Here is an 18,899-nt window from a genome sequence, read left to right on the forward strand (position 1 = left end):
TTGTCTTGTACATATACGTCATGAAAGTAAAGAAGGCCAATGAGAATGAAGCAGGAAATCTTAAGGAGGGGGTGTGGCTAATAAAATCCACATGAAGTTGGCTGGGCACTGCTTAGAAGGTGAAGGTGGCATGGGAAACATGCAAATCCCATAACGAAACCATTACTTCTGCTGCTGCTTTTGTTCATTCATTCAAGTGTTCATTTATTCAAGGAATAAGAGAGATTTGATGTTCTTTCACTTCTCCTTTCTAAACAAGCTCAGCGGTTGAATCAAATTGTAGGGAGGATGGAATTGAGCAAAGCCGTGCTCTGATCCTTCACCTTCCGGCATCATAGCTTTGACTCTGGTTCTTCTAAAGTAAAACTGAAGTGGTTATAGGAAAATATAAAAACAATTTCCCTTTTTCCAAAAAAAAATTCTACTTCTATCTATAAGAATGTCATCCAAGATAAAAGGAGGTGGGGGCAAGAGTGTAATTCTCAAGTGTGAATCCCCAAATATACCTAGAGAGATGACAAAAAAAAGGAAGAAAAAAAAAAAACCCTAAGTGGGTGCTTTCAACAAGAAAGGAATACTCTAAAATAAAATGTTCATATCTTCATCTCAGACACACAATGGGGTCGCCCTGGCTCTTTATCTCCCATACAGCAATACCCTACACCCCTCTGATGCACCAAGAGGAACTTTCCCACATTCTCCAGTTAGGTGTAAAAAATATTTCCTAAACTTAATTCCATTTTAGTCCGTGTTTTTATTCCCTAAAATTGAGAAATTTAACAAAGTACTTGTGACTGAAGCTCTCTTGTCTAGAACTCTGATAAGAAAGGCGTCCAGCAGTAGTTCTCAGGGAAGTTCTGCAGACTAACACCACCACCATCCACTAGGAGTGCACACAAAATAGAATGTCTCACTTGTAACCTTGTCATACTGAAGGAAAAATTCTAAGGGGGAGACCAATATCCTCAACGAAACATTACAGGTTAATCTGATACAATGTCCTCCACATGCTTCATTCTAAAACTGTTAGTAGAAGTGAAAGAGATGGACAAAAGATATCTTTTAAAGGAAACAGAATATATTATAATTGAATATATATATGTGTGTGTGTGTGTGTGTGTGTGTGTGTGTCTGTATGTCTGCCTCTGTCTTTGTCTCTGCCTCTGTTGTTGTCTCTGTCTCTCCCTGTTTCTCTCAGACTATAGAGAGAGAAAGGAAGGGAGGGAGAGAGAGAAAAAGAGAGAGAGACTGAGACTTGTCTAGATCTAATTGCTCAGGTCTGAGATGACAGATGTGTGGCCCCCTCCTGACTTCAGTTTTGTTCTTTTGTTTTAAATATTTACTTTATTTTTAAAACTTGGAAATAAATAAAAAGTCACATGACAAAATCAACCATACCCAATTCAATACACTGTGATACAATTAGAATCAACATTCAAAACAGAAGCTGTCACATTTCAAACTAAATTTTATATTTCCAATTTCAAGTGTTCATAGGTGTGTGAGTTTATTTCTGCATCATCAATTCAATTCCATTGATCAACCTGTCCTTCTCTGTACCAATGCCATGCAGTCTGTACCAATATCGCTTGAGGTCAGGGATGGTAGTTCCACCATAAGATCTTTTATTGTTGAGAATCGTTTTGCCTATTCTGAGTTGTTTTGTTGGTTTTTGATATGAAGTTGAGATGCTTTTCTCATGCGTGCGAAGAATTTTGATGGAGAGTGTACTGAAGCTGTGTATTGCTTTTGGTAAGATAGTCATTTTCATAGAAATCCACGGGCATAGGAGATTTTTCTGAGGTCTGTTTTAAGTTATTTATTTAGTGATTTGAAGTTCTTGTCACACTTGCTTGGTAAAAGTTACACCAAGATACTTTATACTATTTGTAGGTATTGTGAAGAGTTCTGTATCCCTAATTTCTTTTTCAACCTGTTTATCATTTGTATAAAGGAAGGCTGCTGATCTGTTTGATTTGATTTGATGTCCAGCCACTTTGCTGAACCTGTTTATCAGGTATAAGATTTCTCTGGTGACATTTTTTTGGGGGTGTTGTCTATGTATATTACCATATAATATGCAAATAGTGATACTTTGACTTCTCCCTATCCAATTTTTATCCCCTTGATCTCCTTTTGTTGCCGTATTGCTCTAGCTAGAACTGTAAGTACTGCATTGAATAGACAGGGAAAGAATGGGCAGCCTTGCCTTGTCCCTGATTTGGGTGGGATTGTTCTAGTTTCTCTCCATTTAATTTCATGTTAGTTGGTGAGTTGCTATATATTGTTTTATTATGTTGAGGTATAAGCCAGGAATTCCTGGACACTTGATCTTTAACAAAGAAGCCAAAAACATACGGTGGAGGGGGAAAAAAAGCATCTTCAATAAATGGTGCTGGTCTAACTGGCAGTCTGTATGTAAGAGAATGAAAATAATTCAATACTCATCACTTTGCGCAAAGCTCAAGTCCAAGTGGATCAAGGACATCAACATAACAGCAGATACACTGAATCTAATAGAAGAGAAAGTGGGAAAGAGTCTAGCACTCAGCTCATTGGCACAGGGGGAAATTTCCTGAACAGAGCACCAATGACTAAGGCTCTAAAATCAGCAACTGATAAATGGTACCTCATGAAACTAAAAAGCTTCTGTAAGGCAAAAGGTGACAGTAATAGAACAAATCATCAACCTATAGACTGGTAAAAAAAAAAATCTTCATTAACCCAATATCTCATATAGGCATTTTATTCAAAATACATGAAGAACTCAAGAAGTTAACCCCTGAAATCCAAATAATCCATCTAAACATGGGGTACAGAGCTAAACAGAGAATTCACAACAGAAAAATATCAAATGTCTGAGAATCGCTCTAAGAAATGTTCAAAATCCTTAGTCATCAGGGAAATGCAAATCAAAACGACTGGAGATTCCACCTTACACCAATCAGAATGTCTAAGTTCAAAAACTCAGGCGATATACCCAAAAGATGTCCCACCATACCACAAGGATACATGCTCCACTTGTTCATAGCAGCCTTATTTGTAATAGCCAGTAGCTGGAAATGACCCATATGCCCCTCGATTGAAGAATGGATACTGAAAATGTGGTTCTTTTACACGGTGAAATACTATTCAGGTACTAAAAATGAGGACATCATGAATTTTGATGGAACTAGAAAATATCATTCCAAGTGAAGTAATGCAGACCCAAAAGGACATACACTGACAAGTAGATAAAAGTAGATAAAAGTATCACTGATAAATAGATATTAGCTAAAAATACAAAATACTTAGGATGCAACCCACAGACTTTAATAAATTTAACAAGCAGAAAGTTCTAAGTGAATATGTTTCAATACCGCTTAGAAGGGGGTACAAAATAATCATGGGAGGTAGAGGGAGAGAGAGAGAGCTGGGTGGGAGAGGGGAGGGGGAAGGCAAAAGGGAAATAGGATCAGGTGTGAAGGGACAGATAGAAGAGAAGCCCAGAGGGTCAGGTAAATGAAAGAAAATGTGCAGCCAGCCTCGGGGCAGGGCGGGGTGGAGGGTGGGAGCTCTAGAAAGTACTAGAGACCTGAAGGATGAACAACTCTCATGAATTAGTTGGAGTGAACTTAGCCAAAGTGCCTAACAGTTGGGAGAGGGAACTCAGAGTCCACCTCTAGTAGAGAGACCAGGTCTTATATATACAAATGGGGTTACCAAGCCACAGAAAATTTGTGACCAAGAATTGTTCCTGCCTATAAGAGCTGCCGGGGAAAAAATGGAGACGAGATTGAAGGAAAGGCAGTCCGGTGACCAGTACAACATGGGATCTATCTCATGGGAGGGCACCAAGGCCTGACACTACTGCTGATGCTAAGATGTGCTTATAGAGTGGAGTCTAGCATGACAGTTCTATGAGAGGCTCTAACAGCATCTGACTGAGAGAGAAGGAGATACATACACCCAACCAATGGACTGAAGTCAGGGATTCTCTGTGGTTGAATTAGGAGAGGATTGAAGAAGCTGAAAGGTAGGATGACACCATAGGTAGACCAGCAGTCTCAACTAACCCAGACCCTAGTGAGCTCCTAGAGACTGAGACATTAACCAGGCAGCATACATGGGCTGGTCTGAGGCCCGTGGCACATGCATATCAGAGAACTGCCTGGTCCGGCCTCAGTGAGAGATATGCCTAATTCTCAAGAGAGATTGAGGCCCCAGGAAAGGGAGATGCCAGTGTGGGCATTGGGGAGCACCGTCTCAGAAATGAGGGGGAGGAGAAACGGGATGGGGAACTGTGGGGGAGGTATTGGGAGGGGGCAATGTCTGGAATGTAAATAAATAAAATAAAATTTTTTTTTAAAATATTTACATTTCCAGTATCAAATGTATTTTATGCAGTTGTGCACTATGCAAACAAACAGAAAAGAAACAAAGCAATACAAAACCCCAAAACATGACAGAATTACATCTAGAAAAAATATAGTTTTATGTACATAGACTTGATTGCATTAGCTGCATTCAGTCCTTCTCCATCCCCCTAGACTTAGCCTTTCTTTTTCTCTTTCTGATGTACCTTACCACTTGCACATTTGTTTTTATATATACATGTTATAGCTATATTTGACATATGAGAAAGAGCATGTGGTTTGTTTCTGAGAGTGTGTGGCATTGCTTACTAGTATATATTCTAGATCCATCAGTATTCCGGAAAATTTTAAATTTCATTTTCTTTATACCAGGGTAGGATATTACATAAATATAGCAAATTTTCATTATTCTCTCATTTGCTGAGGTTGATTTCAATTCTTTGTTATAGGGATCTATTTCTTTTTGCTTAATTTACAAGAATACAGAGTCTGGCACTGATCAAAAACAAAGCAAGAAATGAGAAGAATTATGTAATACTTCATAATTCACAATTATTCCATAATTTCCCAAGTAATTGAATGTATATTTCTTCCATGTGGGTCATTTCAATATTAATGTGCCCACAATTCCTAATTTGTTCGGATTCATACTGTCTTTGTCATCATCTATACTAGACATGATGATGAGGCACACATGTAAGTCAGTCTTAAAATACTAATTTTGAAAGGAAAGAAATGTTATGACACTGCTGATATTAATTAACATTTCATACCCATAAAATGTTATTTGTCTTAATGGATTAATTTTTCCCTCTAGTGATGGTTCACCAACTTCTTACGATTGTGCCTAAAGTTGAGAAAATGGAAATAGCTTTCATGAAGCTACATGATTAGTTATTCAAGGCTGAGAATCTATTCAAATTTTAAATTTTAATTCATTATATATTTAACTGGTTATATGAATTTACTCATTGAATAAATGAGATGGATATGTCCATGTTTGGAAATAACATGATGAAAGAGGCACTAATCCCATTTTCTAACACTTTTAATAATTGTGGGAATAGATGGACAAAACAGGGTCATATTTCCTGTTATCATCTGCGTTAATTTTCAGATAGTTGAATGGCTACTAGACTGTAAGATATCTCAGGCAGCAGGCTTTCTTACTTATCTTTTATCCCTATATCTGAGACACATACTCGACCATGATACTTTTGGCTACTGGAAGTGGGACGTATAGTTTAAGAATATTGGAAAAAAATGTGTATTTTTAAATGGAGAATCAATACGTCAAGGAGAAAATCATTATGAGGCTGTGGTTCCCTCAGCGTAACATTGATGTTAACTTTTTTGCAAAGTGCAGTGGCAAGAGCAACAGTTATTATAACTGAACCCATGGCCCCAGTTCTGCACAAACTTAGCATGAATGAAACATTCTCAGGCTTCTATCTATGGCCCTCACCTGGCTCAGTGTGCTTAACACCCTGTCAGATAGCACACAACATGCCCACTCTACATACACATACACACACACACACACACACACACACACACACACACACACACACAAACACACACTCACTTCAGAAAATTCATCTAAAGAAGGCAGATTCCTCCATGATTTGCTGCACACTGGACACGTTTAAGTCTCCATGCTCAAGCTTCAAACACACTCCCAATCATCCTCTCCAGCATGAACAAAATGCCCTGGGTTTCTGGTTATGGGTAAATAGGGAGCTGGCCCAGTATTGCTGTACCCCAGAAATCCCTTTCACAGTTGCTACTGACATAGACCTTTATGGGATACACTGACACCCGTAGAAAAACAGAAAGGGAGGACTTCCACAGCAGTGATGCTGTGTAAAAGTAAGGACCAGGGCAGTAAAGGAGGTCCGAAGGAGAAGGAGCTTCCCTGGGATTACTGTTAGTTCTGTTTAACTGTACAGCTATTGTTGCTGTGTATAAATGAAACACAGCCCCAATGTAATTAATACTTTTTAACGATTTTAAATTTCAACCTTATAGCCTCTAGGTTCCTTAACTATATCAGATTACCTTATCTATTTTTTATCACTGATAAGGGAAATGGTATTTGAAAAAAAACCAAGTCCACTCTAAAACCACGTGTTGAGTGAGAACTTCAGTTGTTGGCTTTCAGAGAAGGAGAGCTGGGGTTCTTGGAGGGTTCCTCCCTGGTGGTCAACCATGATCTTCTGAATCCCACACCCCATAAACATGTGGACAACACTGATCAGGCTAATCAGTCAGCTGTGAAGAGAAAGAGAGGACGTGGAAAAAGTTGGGAGAGGATGGAAGTGAGTGCTAGATCTGAGAGTTCACGGGAGCAGTATGGGCTAGATATACTCAAAATACAATGTGTGCAGAAAAGGAAATCCTTAAAATTAATCAAATTCTATAATTATTATTAGGAAAAAACCCAAAACTTCTCTGAAACAAAACAATACAAAAGAAAAAATGAAACAAGCAAGCAAGCAAACAAGCACACAAATGATGAAACAAAAACCTGACTGCGAATCAGGTTCCAGGTTCCAGAATCCTGGATTGTTTTTTCAAGGGAAGATGCGAAGCAGATTTCAGGGCTAAATTTAAGGAACTCTGAAGGCAAGTGCCTTGTCCATTATAGTTCTGTGTTTTTCTTGCAGAATATACAACTTTAGACAGTCATCTAATGCCCATTTTTTTCCATTGTCCTCCTTTGTAAAAAAGACAAATTATTTTCCCTGTTCTATGTAGAAATGATGGAGGGAAAACTTTATCCTTCAATATCTATATTTTAATCCATATATATGATACAAGCAAACTGTGTGCGTGTTTGTGTGTACTACATTCCTATGAGTCTATATGTATGAACGTGTGAAATTTGTCAAATATTCTGTGAAACAAATTAGATTTTTTGTAAGACCTGGGCACTCTGTATCTAGAAAAGTTTCTCTCACAATTTCAAAGAACAGGGGTTTGTGTTTTTAAATTTTTTATTTTTGCCCCATATTCCTAGGGAAGGAAGATGAGAGCCGCCGAATATTCACTGACTGCCAAGAGTACAGCTTGCATGCATAAATCCAGATAAAGGAGATGCATTGCAACAGTCTCAAATATCATCTGGATATACGGTGAAAGTTTGGCTTTGGTAGCTAAGCAACATCACCAAATGCATTACCAAGCTGGAAAGGAAATCAAATGTATCTTAAAATGTCCTTGGAGCATGCCTGACAATATTTTATTTATTATTATTATATTTTTTTAGAATATAGCCTATCTGTCTCAAATTTCATTATTATGTTAAAACATGGTTATGTCATTTGGATGAAATTTATGACTAAAATGTCATTCGTAAAGAAGAGTCAGATGTACCACATCAAAGACAATCCAATAAAAGAAAATACCTGAATAGCATAAAACAAGGGACTTAGCTATAAATCTCTGACAGACAAATATTTGATGGGTACTTTTCAAAATCTATTGAAGTTTCATCGGTTTTGGATGGTGATTGAATTCAGTGGATTTGGGGGACCTGTTTTTCTGTTTTGTGTCATTCAATTATACCAACAACTGTTTTATCTCCCAGAAAGGCTTGCTGTCATCTGGACACCTCGGAAGTTCACTCGCATCATTCTCAGAATCGATTTTGTAGTTTGTCACGTGGCACTTGAAGTGTGTATATTAATAGGATGCAAAGTCCCAGTTTCCTACAGAAAATAAAATCTTAACTGAGTAGAGAAAGTCCGAGTGAAAGAACAGAGACTTTCAGATCCTTTAAAACGTCTCAGTGTTCTGTTAAATAAAGATATGTGTCAAGGGATCGGCAAAGGGGATCTTTTATTCCTAGCCATTGTGCCTAATAAATAATTAAACAAGAAATATCTGTATTTGATTTTGTACCTTTTATTTGGACAATGTTATGAATTTTTCAGTATTCATAATTCATGAACACTTTGAGTCCTAGTTCCAAACAACTGATGACTGTAACCTTTAATGTAGAATTAATGAAAGTGTTTCATAAAACTTAATTAATGGTGAGGCTGAAATGAAAAATAACATGAGAAATCAAAAACCCGAGTGTCACGATATAGAGCCAGGACAAGACCACTAAGGGAAGAAATCTAAGGCTCTCTAGTTACACATATTATGATCTCAAAACAGTTGAGGAATTAGCCCAAGAAGACTCGTTTAAAGGAATCCCCAAAAGGTCTCCAGTTTTAGACCTTGATTTAATTCAATGAGGAAACTCACCCTATTTTAAGAAGGTGAAGGGTCCAAGACAAGTAGTTCTACAATTCCGTTTAGAACACAAGTTACAGAATTCCAAGCACTCTCTAATTCATAACGTTTCACCCCGAAAAGCAATGTTTATCATCATTCTAAATACTAAAATATCACATGTCCAAAACATATTTGTCTAGAAACTTGCGGAGTAGTTGGTCAAACGAATGCAGAAAAAAATCTCATAGGTCTGGTTCCCTTACTCTTTCATAGTGTCTTATAGATTCCGCTTCCCACCTATAGAGAGAACCAAATCCTGCTCTTTCCGCATGGCCACTCCAAATGCAGCACACTGCCTCCATTCCGGAGAGTCCAGATTGAGCTTTAAGACAGATGGCAGCAAATGATGCAGAACATCTCTGCCGTGGCACAGCTCATTCGTTTTTCTCTGCATAGAAATGACCTCCAACTTTCCGCTCATGGCATAATGGATAGTGCACCGGACCAGGAACCAGAAGACCAAACCCAGATCTGGTTTTACAGCCGACTATGTGCACAGATTGGGTAAAACACTTATTCTTTTTATGCAGTTTTCCTCCACTCTAAACTGACTGGGTTGATAAGATAAAGCTATTTTTGTGTAACTTTTTATTCAGTTTCTACAGAGTCATAAAGCTTTACGTTTTTGAAAAAAATCACTAAACAGATCAAAATATTAAAATCTTACAGAAAAAAAGTTGTTAGTACATAATGTTTGGACAAATAATCTTTGCCAATTCTAGTCTTTAAAAAAAAAACAGTATTTCTCCAACATTTACACTAACTAATCAAACTAGCTGACACCTGACAATACCCTGGAATGCTGAGTGAAAATTCATAGCTATAACATAAGAATAGCATCTTCCTATTGCTATAAAAACCGTTCCTCCATAGCCTTTTACTTTCTTTTCCAATCTGTAAAATCTAAGGCTATTATTTAGCCTCCGCCCTTCGTCTTCAGCCTTAACCACTGTGACAACCTTCCCCGGCACCATTCTGTAATTACTTAATTTCAGACTTTTGGCTTCCTTTACTAGACACCCCCTACCCTTAACCTTCTGTCAAACATGCCCACTTCCATGTTTCTGCTAGTGTTTGCCTCAGCCTGTTTCCCAGTCAGAACCACCACCTGTTGCTGTTAATAATTCTCGAGTCCAGATCGTCTCCTCTAATTTCTCCTTAGTGATCAGGTCAGTTTTCCCCTATATCCTGCTAGGTAATCAAAAGACAACTTCAGTCTCGAAACAGTTCTCGGATTGGCTCTGGGATCTTTATGCCCCTGGCATCAAAATCCTGACATGTTCTTAAAGTTCATACATTATTTTCCCACTTCTGACATCAAATTGTTCATCAATCCTTTTGGTTCATGGTGACAGTGTTGCCTGACTACATCTCCATCTGGTAGGCATATGAGCGACTGCCATACACTCCTAATTAATTTCTGTCAAGCTAGTTTTCCTTCTGTCTAATCCATCATCTGAATTACTACTGAAATTCTCCTTCTGAGGCAAAAATAAGATCATGTACTTGCCACTTCCTTATACTTTAGCATTCTAAATTTTAAAAACTAAAATTCCCGAATTTCATGATATATCCATCAATCTCTTTCCAGTTCTAGATTTCTCTTCATGGTCTCCTTATTCTCCAGTAAACTGGGAGAGAGGCAGAAGTTAATCTTTATTAAAGGTATGATATATGCTCATGTAACAAAAATATTTTGGACTGACTAATCGCTTCTTATTATATGAGGTGTTCTTAGGTACCCAAAGAGAAAATGGCACAATTCCCTCTCATCAGCCCAGTCATACAATTTGACAAATATAAATACATCTGTGAGAATAATAGCTTGGATTACTAAACAGTGAGGCACTTCTAAAAATTCCTTAATGCACAATAGCTGTCTGCCAGCTTTGGTATCAAATTTATGAAGTTTTATTCTCCTACAGAAACAGACCATGTCTGGTCTAATCTCGGTCTCATGCATAGTAAACCAAGGATTTAGCGAATAATCAAATGATGCCCAGATGTTTTTCCCACCCACCAAACTGAAAAAGAGAGAGTGAAAGTCTCTTTATAAGAATTCCCCAAGGAAGCATGAGCTTTTATGCACAATTCACAATAATACTATTGTGCTTAACTGCTATGCACATCATCATAGACTGCTAAATTCCAATTTCAAAAACAAAGGCACAAGAGAGAATGAGAGTAAAAAGAAATAGTAAAAAAGGAATTATTTGCATTTACCTAATTGCTAAGTATTTCTAATAGCATATCTGGCACTATGTATTGTATTCTATTTCAACATCCCTAAAATAAGCAAGTTAGACTAAGGTACAGCCAGTTTTCGAGTACTAACAGTTTAGTTCTTCCCCACCATAACCTTCTAGACCAATAGCAATTGGCATCTTGGCTTATACTGATCACAATTTCTGTTTTATTGAGTTTTTATTGACAGTTCCTTTGTGGTTTACAATTTTACTGCAAGTGTGCTGTGCGATGCCCGCCATTAACAAAACTATTACACTTGTCACCTTGGAGACAAGATCAAAGTGATAAAAAGTGATCTTAAGGACAGGCCACTGAACCCTAGAACGGACAGCTCTCTCTGCAGTGTCACTGGGTGCATCAGTATACGGGGAAAGAGGACAGCAATGAAGCGAGAGCAAAACAAACAAGAGTCACCAAGGCAAATCTGCGATCCAGGGACCAATAATGGAGTGCGATAACTCATTGACAATAACTTCTCTCCTTATCTTCTCATAAGGAAACCATATAGAAGGCCAAAGGATCAGAAGTTTGTGAGTTGACCAAGAAAGCAGTAAAAACAAATCTATTAACTGACGGAATATTTAATATCAAACATTTATCTGAGTACAGGAATATCCATAGGTAAATTCCCACAAAGGAGCACCACCATATGAGGCTAAAGTAAACATTCCGCCCTGTGGCATCTGCAAGAACAAACATGCCACCTGCATATATGCAATTTTGCTGCATATATTTTCTGGCACAAAATTTTACCATTTTTTTTCTTATTATTCCTCGCTTAGATAAACATCACAATGTTAATAATATATAAACCAAATTATCCTTTAGGAAAAATATGTCCTTGCATTTGTATTTAAAAGACAATATTTAACCTCTTCATTCAAACAAAAGGAAATGATTTTTGGAAAACGCTCAACAACCCAAAATGTGCAAAGCAGTGAGTGCTTGGGACACATAATTAGATTAATAGGATAAAGAGAAAAATCAGGGAAAAACAGTGCAATTCAACATCCAAGACAATATAAACTAATATTTTAAGTAGCAGTGCCATTAGTGATACCAATAGATATGTGTATGTATATGTATATGATGTATATACATATGTATGTATAGATTACACATATACACACCTATGTAAAGTGTATATGTATATTATCTTTAGGACATATTTTAAGAGTTTTCTGTTTAGACAAGAAATATATAACTTGCCATATATTTATATAAAATTTGCTACATTTCAAGTCTTTTAGTAGGAAGTAAAGAAATTTGTATTGAATATCTTAGATATCTTAGATACTATGATGAAAAATAAATGTATGGGATGCATGTGAAAAAGTTAAGAACTGATTTGGAGACAGTAATGATGTACAGCTGTCAGAATTTAATACATTTGTTGTATTAAATATGTATTAATGAATTAGATACCACAATTTAAATAGTCAGCTTATCGAAAGTGTTACTTATTTTCTTGGCCATTCATCTTTACTTTAATATCTTTCAACAGAAGATATTAATGTCTCAAATATTTATCGTAAAGGAGAACTCATATAATACTACAAACAGGTTCCTTTAAAATATAAAGCCAGTTAACATATGTCTTCTCTCTTTCCCTCTCCTCTCCTCTCCTCCTGTCTGCAATCACAACTGTGTCACTTTGTAAATATACATGTATATTTACATAAAGTACGACTTTTTGTGCCTGTATATGACATTGAATAAGTTTCCTTCTGATATTGTCACATACATCATATTAAATTCGACATGAAAATGTAGGTCTCTATGTTCTTCATTTGTAAAAACAAAACTGTCTATCATATTAAAATATTATGTAGGACAAAAGACAAGGACCGCCATCCTCCGGTTAACAGATTATGCGGAAGCTCTTCATAGATTTCAAGACAATATACACAGCAATGTCCCTTCTTCCCTGTATGTTTGTATATGGTGGGTGTCACCATCTGCACAAACATAATATAACCAGACAAACGTTTGCTGTGAGTTCAGTTTGATTCTTCAGAATGCAAAGGAATTTTTATTTTTCTCTCTTTCTCAGTTTTGTAGCTGCTATTTAGAACTGGCTTCTGTATAAAGAATTACTAGTTTTTTTAGTGCTGAACTGATTAAAATATCTAGCCGTCCTCTTCTTCCTTGAAACAACAACAACAACAACAACAACAACAACAACAAAAGATATGATCACAGACATAATCAGCTAATCTTTTTTTTTTCTTTTTTTTTTCCAGAGCTGGGGACCGAACCCAGGGCCTTGTGCTTGCTAGGCAAGCGCTCTACCTCTGAGCTAAATCCCCAACCTGTATAATCAGCGAATCTTACTTGTAACTTTGCTATGTCCTCTCTCCCTTCCACAGGCTACTGGTTTAAATCTCAAAGAGCAATTGCTTCTTCCATATTGTTATTCAAGTAAATGTTTTAAGTACAGTCAGTGTGGAAAAGAAAAAAATAAATCCCACAATCATAAACACATGAATCTCCAGATAGGATGGGTGTTAGACATGAGGGAGGTTTGTATTTGAATTTTCAGCTGTCTTAAAAGCAGGTGCTAAAAGACCTATTTCTCTCTCACATTCCAGTTTATCAGCTTAAGAACCACGAAAATCAATTTCCAGAATGACTAATGCATTTTGTTATAAGCTATCTAGGTCTCCATTTTCTCTGACAGAAAAGAGGGCTAAAGGCCTCTTTAAAGCACATACGAATATTAGAAATTATTGGGAGACACTGTAGCATTTTAATACATCTACACATTATGCATTGACCGTGTCTCCTGGTCTTAGTGAGATTTTTTTTTCCCTTCCCATCTTCTGCTAACCTACAGTCTGCACTTTTCAGTCTGTCCCTTTCAATTTCCAATCTTCTTCGCTGCTTTCCACAATGGTGCTGACCGTTCCGCCTTCTGCCTTGCTTTAGCTTAACCTGATCTCCTCTAGTTCTGCCTTTTCTACGGTAGAGGGTAGGACTCCATTCTTCCTGGCATCTAAATAATACTTGATAGTGTGCACATCATACTTTCTGTAACCATTTATTGATGGGCACTAAAGCCATCAGAAATCTATTATAAATAATTTATAATGTAACAAAATAATTCCTGCCCCATAACTCTCATTCTAAGCTGTTTCTCTCTAGTGGAAATGACTATTCTCCTGCATCTGCATTGTCCAGTATGATAGCCATTGGCTATCTTATGATAGTTAATCAATGGTAGTAATTAAAATGAAATGAAATTAAAACTTAGCTATCCAACTGCATTTGCCCCATGTCAAATGTTCCAGTGGCCACACGGTCAAGCAGCTATTGCATTGGACGGTACTGGTGTAGGCCACTTTTTTCCTTACCCAGAAGTCACTAAGCACTGGATAAGCATCAGTGACAAAAGAAATCAAGACCAAACTGAGGCAGGAAAAGAAAGCTTTTATCAATACAAATCTCAAATCTTCTTTCACTCTCTCGCTATTTATTTAAATAAAACAACGGAGTGTTAATATATAATTAGTTCCTAACATCGAATACCTTAATTTAGAGTTTGCCCAAATTAAAGAATCACACAGTAAATGTTTCAGGCTCTGTGAACCATCCATCCCTGTCAGTATTACTTAACTCTGCTGCCGGAGTGCAAAAGCAGCCTTAAACGATGTGGAATGGAACAGACATGGCCATGCTCCCAAAAGACATCATTTACAAAACAGGCAGTGGGCTGAACTCTGCCTGCAGATTGTAATTTGCCAACCCCAACTCAGGTTGACAGATAAGCACTTACATGCAAGGTGAAGAATTCTACAGAGGTACACTGTGACAAATGTTATATAATATGTTCAGAATTTATGGGGACACAGTTGAGAGACGGATTTTTTTTTTTTTTGACTGTGTGAACCGGCAGAGATTTCCCAGAAGAGGTGAGATATGAAATGGATATTGGTAAATGAGTATGACCTCAGGGAGTCCGGAGAGAACAAATTTTTCAGCAGGACGGAACAACTTGAGAAAAGACAAAAGGCTTAACAGCATAGGACTTGTTCAATGAGTTGCTAGCAGGTCAAGATAACTGGAGTCGACAGAGGCACCCAGAGTACATATTAGTAGGAGGAAGTCATGTTTTCTAAGGATAAACAGGGTTGCCTTTTTAAGCACCACCACCACCACTACCAAAAAAATAAAATAAAATAAAATAAAATAAAGCAGTATTTTCTAAACTCAACAGATTTGTAGTAGGGTTTGAAATTTACGTTTTGAAAAATCATCCTGATTCTGAAGTTAACAGTTATTTTGAGGATCTCGGACATACATAGTTAGTTAAAAATACTCCCAACTGCACTTCCTTAATCAATTAGGACAGGTGAACCATTCAAGCTATTCAAACTGGCTAACCACTTCAGACAAGCTGAACACAGAATAATGCTAGGACCATTGTCTAAGGCTACCCCTCACTGAAGGAAAGCGTCCTAGACACGTGGTGGAACTCACTGTTTAATGAAGACAGTTCCTTCGCCTTGCAAGCTCTCCTCTCAGAGATCTTGGGCTCACATCTTGTCCTGGCCGTCAACATTCATGTTACTTCTATTTTCGGGCCTCTGCTTTCTTATACTAAAGAAATAATTTTCTTTAGTTTATTCTCATTTACTTCCCCAGTGTCATAGTTTTGATCAATTTGTCTAACCAGTGGAATTCTCGTATTCTTTATTGAGATACTTCAATGAAGTTCCCATAGCATGGTGGTAAGAATTTCTCAAGTCACCATGTCAAAGGGAACATTAAAGCTGATTATTACTTCTTTGTTCATTCAATGGGTATTTCATCCAGTTATTGAAATACACCAAATTCTTTAAAGCCACAAGAAAAGAAAAACTACATTCTCCCAGGTCTAGCTCAGTGCTGGAGCTCCCTCACAGGCAAACGCATTCCAGATAGACCCACCTGAAACTAAACACACTTATAGTTGCCTTCATCGTACATATTCAGAAAGATTTCTTATAAACTGACTTGGGGTACCGAAGCGACCTGTAGACTACAGTTTACTTTGGTGTGACATCCTACAACGTACAATTTGAAAGCCAATCTTATTGCCTGTTGCAATGTAGATTGGAGATGTTATCATCTGTAACTTAAAATGTAAATTTGAAGTTATAGAATGCTCTAAATTTTGCTCTAAATCTACTGTTAGGGGCCTTTCATAAATAGTACCCACGAAATACATCTGAACCTGCAGAATATGCCATTACGTTACTCTTGTCAGGGGCCACACTTGGAGGTGTTTGCAACCGGAGTCTGTTATGAGTAAAGGTGATCCTCTCAGACGCTATCTTAAAGGATTAACATGTGATAATACGTGTGTGTGAAAGTAAGCACTGAAATCATTTTTCAGGAAAAGTGAAATACAGGCCAAAACAAAGAGTAGAAAGGGACACACACAATGAGAAATAAAGAAAGCGAGTCTTATCCACATTCTCTTCATGAAAATAAATACGTGAACATCTTAGTAGTTTCCACCCCAAAGTGGGGAAAACATACTCAATATTTATGTTTGTAGGCTCCTAGCGAGCAAATCATTTTCAAAGCCAGAGTTTATCTCTTTGGAACAGGAGGTAAATTAATTTCCTTATATTCAGACACCTGAGATTCTTCTCCCACATCCTGGTCAGAGTTAAAAAGGATTGGTGGATGCAGAAATTTTAACATTCGTCGCTTTCAATGCTGGGCATTGGGGTGGGCATTTAAAGGAGCAAGGGGCACATCCCCAATGAAAGATGAAAGGCTTTGGCAATTCACTTGGGGTAAATATTTCTGAAAAGAGCTGGAAAGAAGTTTTTCAATATCTTCAAGTAATTTTCATTAATAAAGGCATAGCAACGAATTAAATAATACGGTAATAATTCAACATGGACCACTAAGTCATGGATACATTTCACATGCATATATACTGCACTCGCACACTTCTGCATCCACAAGTTAGCAAGTAGAAATTAAAGAAATTGACCGTAAGGGAATAATGTCCTCCAGTACAGCAGGTCTGAGGCACAGATGAACTTACACGAGACCTGCACTGTTTTAATCCAGACAGGGTACCAGCACTCATTAGAGTGGAACTCTCAGGCCACCACTGAGAGCAGTGAGTGGACATGGAGTTCACAACTGATACCTCCTGGTGAAGGACCATCGGTGTTCTCCAATAGCACGTGGCTCTATACATCAACCACACGACTCCATGGTTGTGTGTGTGTGTGTGTGTGTGTGTGTGTGTGTGTGTGTGTGTGTGTGTGTGTTTTAAAACTTATTTTTATTGTGTTTTGCTTGTGGGTTTTTCTGTATTTGCACTTTTCTGTCTTACTGATTTATTGCTTATTTTTCTTGTTTTGTTGTTTTCAAGTTTTGTTTGTTTCTTGGTCTATAAGAGAGGGAAAGAACAAAAGTTGGAGGTACTGGAAGTGGAGAAAACATAATCAAATGTATTGTGTGAACCATTTAATTCCATATAAAGCGAGCAGATAGATGACTATGTATAAACTTCAGGGTTTCTGAAGGCCTTTATATTGAAGATGACTAATGCAGTCACTACATGATATATATACACATTTTATATCAGAAAAAGCTGACATCTGAGTGATTGCTATTCATATACCTTGAAATTCATAGCATCCTGAACTTTCTGTATTTAATTTATAATGTTGATGGAGTAATATAAAGAAGATGACTTGTACTCTTATAATACAAAAATATACAACAAAAAGCAAAATGACACAAACCATAGTTTGTGCTCATAGGAAGTAACACGTAGACTAGTCAGAGAACGGCCTGTATGGGGAGAAAACCTTGGCTCTGATATAAATATACCACATGAATTTATAGAATGCATTACTCTAAAATCCTTGAATATTTATTTAATTAAAACAATATAGCATTGCCTGATGAAAAATTGTTTTCAAGGGGTAGAATTAAAAGTCACATCTCTTTAAACAACAGTGCCTTCCTTGCTCATTAGTTTTCATACTAGATAGAGCACAGGAGCAGGGTGAAAAGAAACAGCGGATGCTTGCTTGAGGAGCAAGACAGCTACCAACTAGACGCTTATAGAGAGAAGCTCTTGTTACACTCCACAGTGGTCTGCTCATGCCTCTGTGCCAATTCCAACCCAGAGAATGGTAATAGTTGTTATATTGAAGTCATTTCAAATGATTTTATTATCAGATTATACTTTAGTCCAACCAACTGCCCTTTCTCGTGGAACAAATAGTCTCAAAGTCATCCGTGCTTTGTCATAAATAAAAGACAATTATTAAATGACAAATTTTAATGATGATAAAGATAGCCACCTTGCCCCGTAGAGCTCTTTGTTGAAACATGTGGTGTGCATTAACTCATCTGATTCTCCTCGCACTACAAATGTCACATAGACCATATTAATCTTATTTTATGAAAACGAACAAGCCTACTCTGACAACTTATTTTCCAAAGATTAGAAGAGTGCAGTTTTCAGGGAAAAAAAAGATCGATTTTTAAAGCCTATCCATTAAACACTCGCTTTTTATTTTCAGTAGACGACACATTGAGATCATAAAAGTATTCACATACCTGTTTCAGAAATGATTCAGGACTAAAAAAATTATCAAATTATATAATTTATTCTCTAACAAATCTGGCATCTTTTGAGCCCTACAGAAATTCCCCTTTGATATCATTGTCTGTACATTAACATCAAAGGAATCCCCGATGTAATTTTTTTTGACATATCAACTATAGTAGGATGCACATAACGCTCGGTCAGTCCACGTTCTGTTATCGCAGTATTTCTAATTACTTTGTAGACTGGCCATGAGGGAAGACAGATAAATGATTCTGAGGGGGCAAGCGCACACCTGCACAGATGACCCAACTGTCGCCATATGGTGATAAGCCTTGTAAAGGCTTGAAAGCAAGGGAGTCTTGTGATTTGAGCAGAATGCAAAAATAATATTATTTGTGCTATAACCACTTGGATTCTTATGAATGACTGAGGTTTTACTT

The 18,899-nt window shown here is 37.2% G+C and overlaps 1 protein-coding gene across 1 annotated transcript in view; it reads right to left on the bottom strand.

Annotated features, from left to right (window-relative positions):
* The window catches only part of Adgrb3 (adhesion G protein-coupled receptor B3), a 718,298-nt gene that overhangs the window by 621,776 nt on the left and 77,623 nt on the right, over positions 1-18,899 (bottom strand). The window lies entirely within an intron of this gene.

Source organism: Rattus rattus, chromosome 4, assembly GCF_011064425.1.
Source record: "Rattus rattus isolate New Zealand chromosome 4, Rrattus_CSIRO_v1, whole genome shotgun sequence".
Classification (NCBI taxonomy): Eukaryota; Metazoa; Chordata; class Mammalia; order Rodentia; family Muridae; genus Rattus; species Rattus rattus.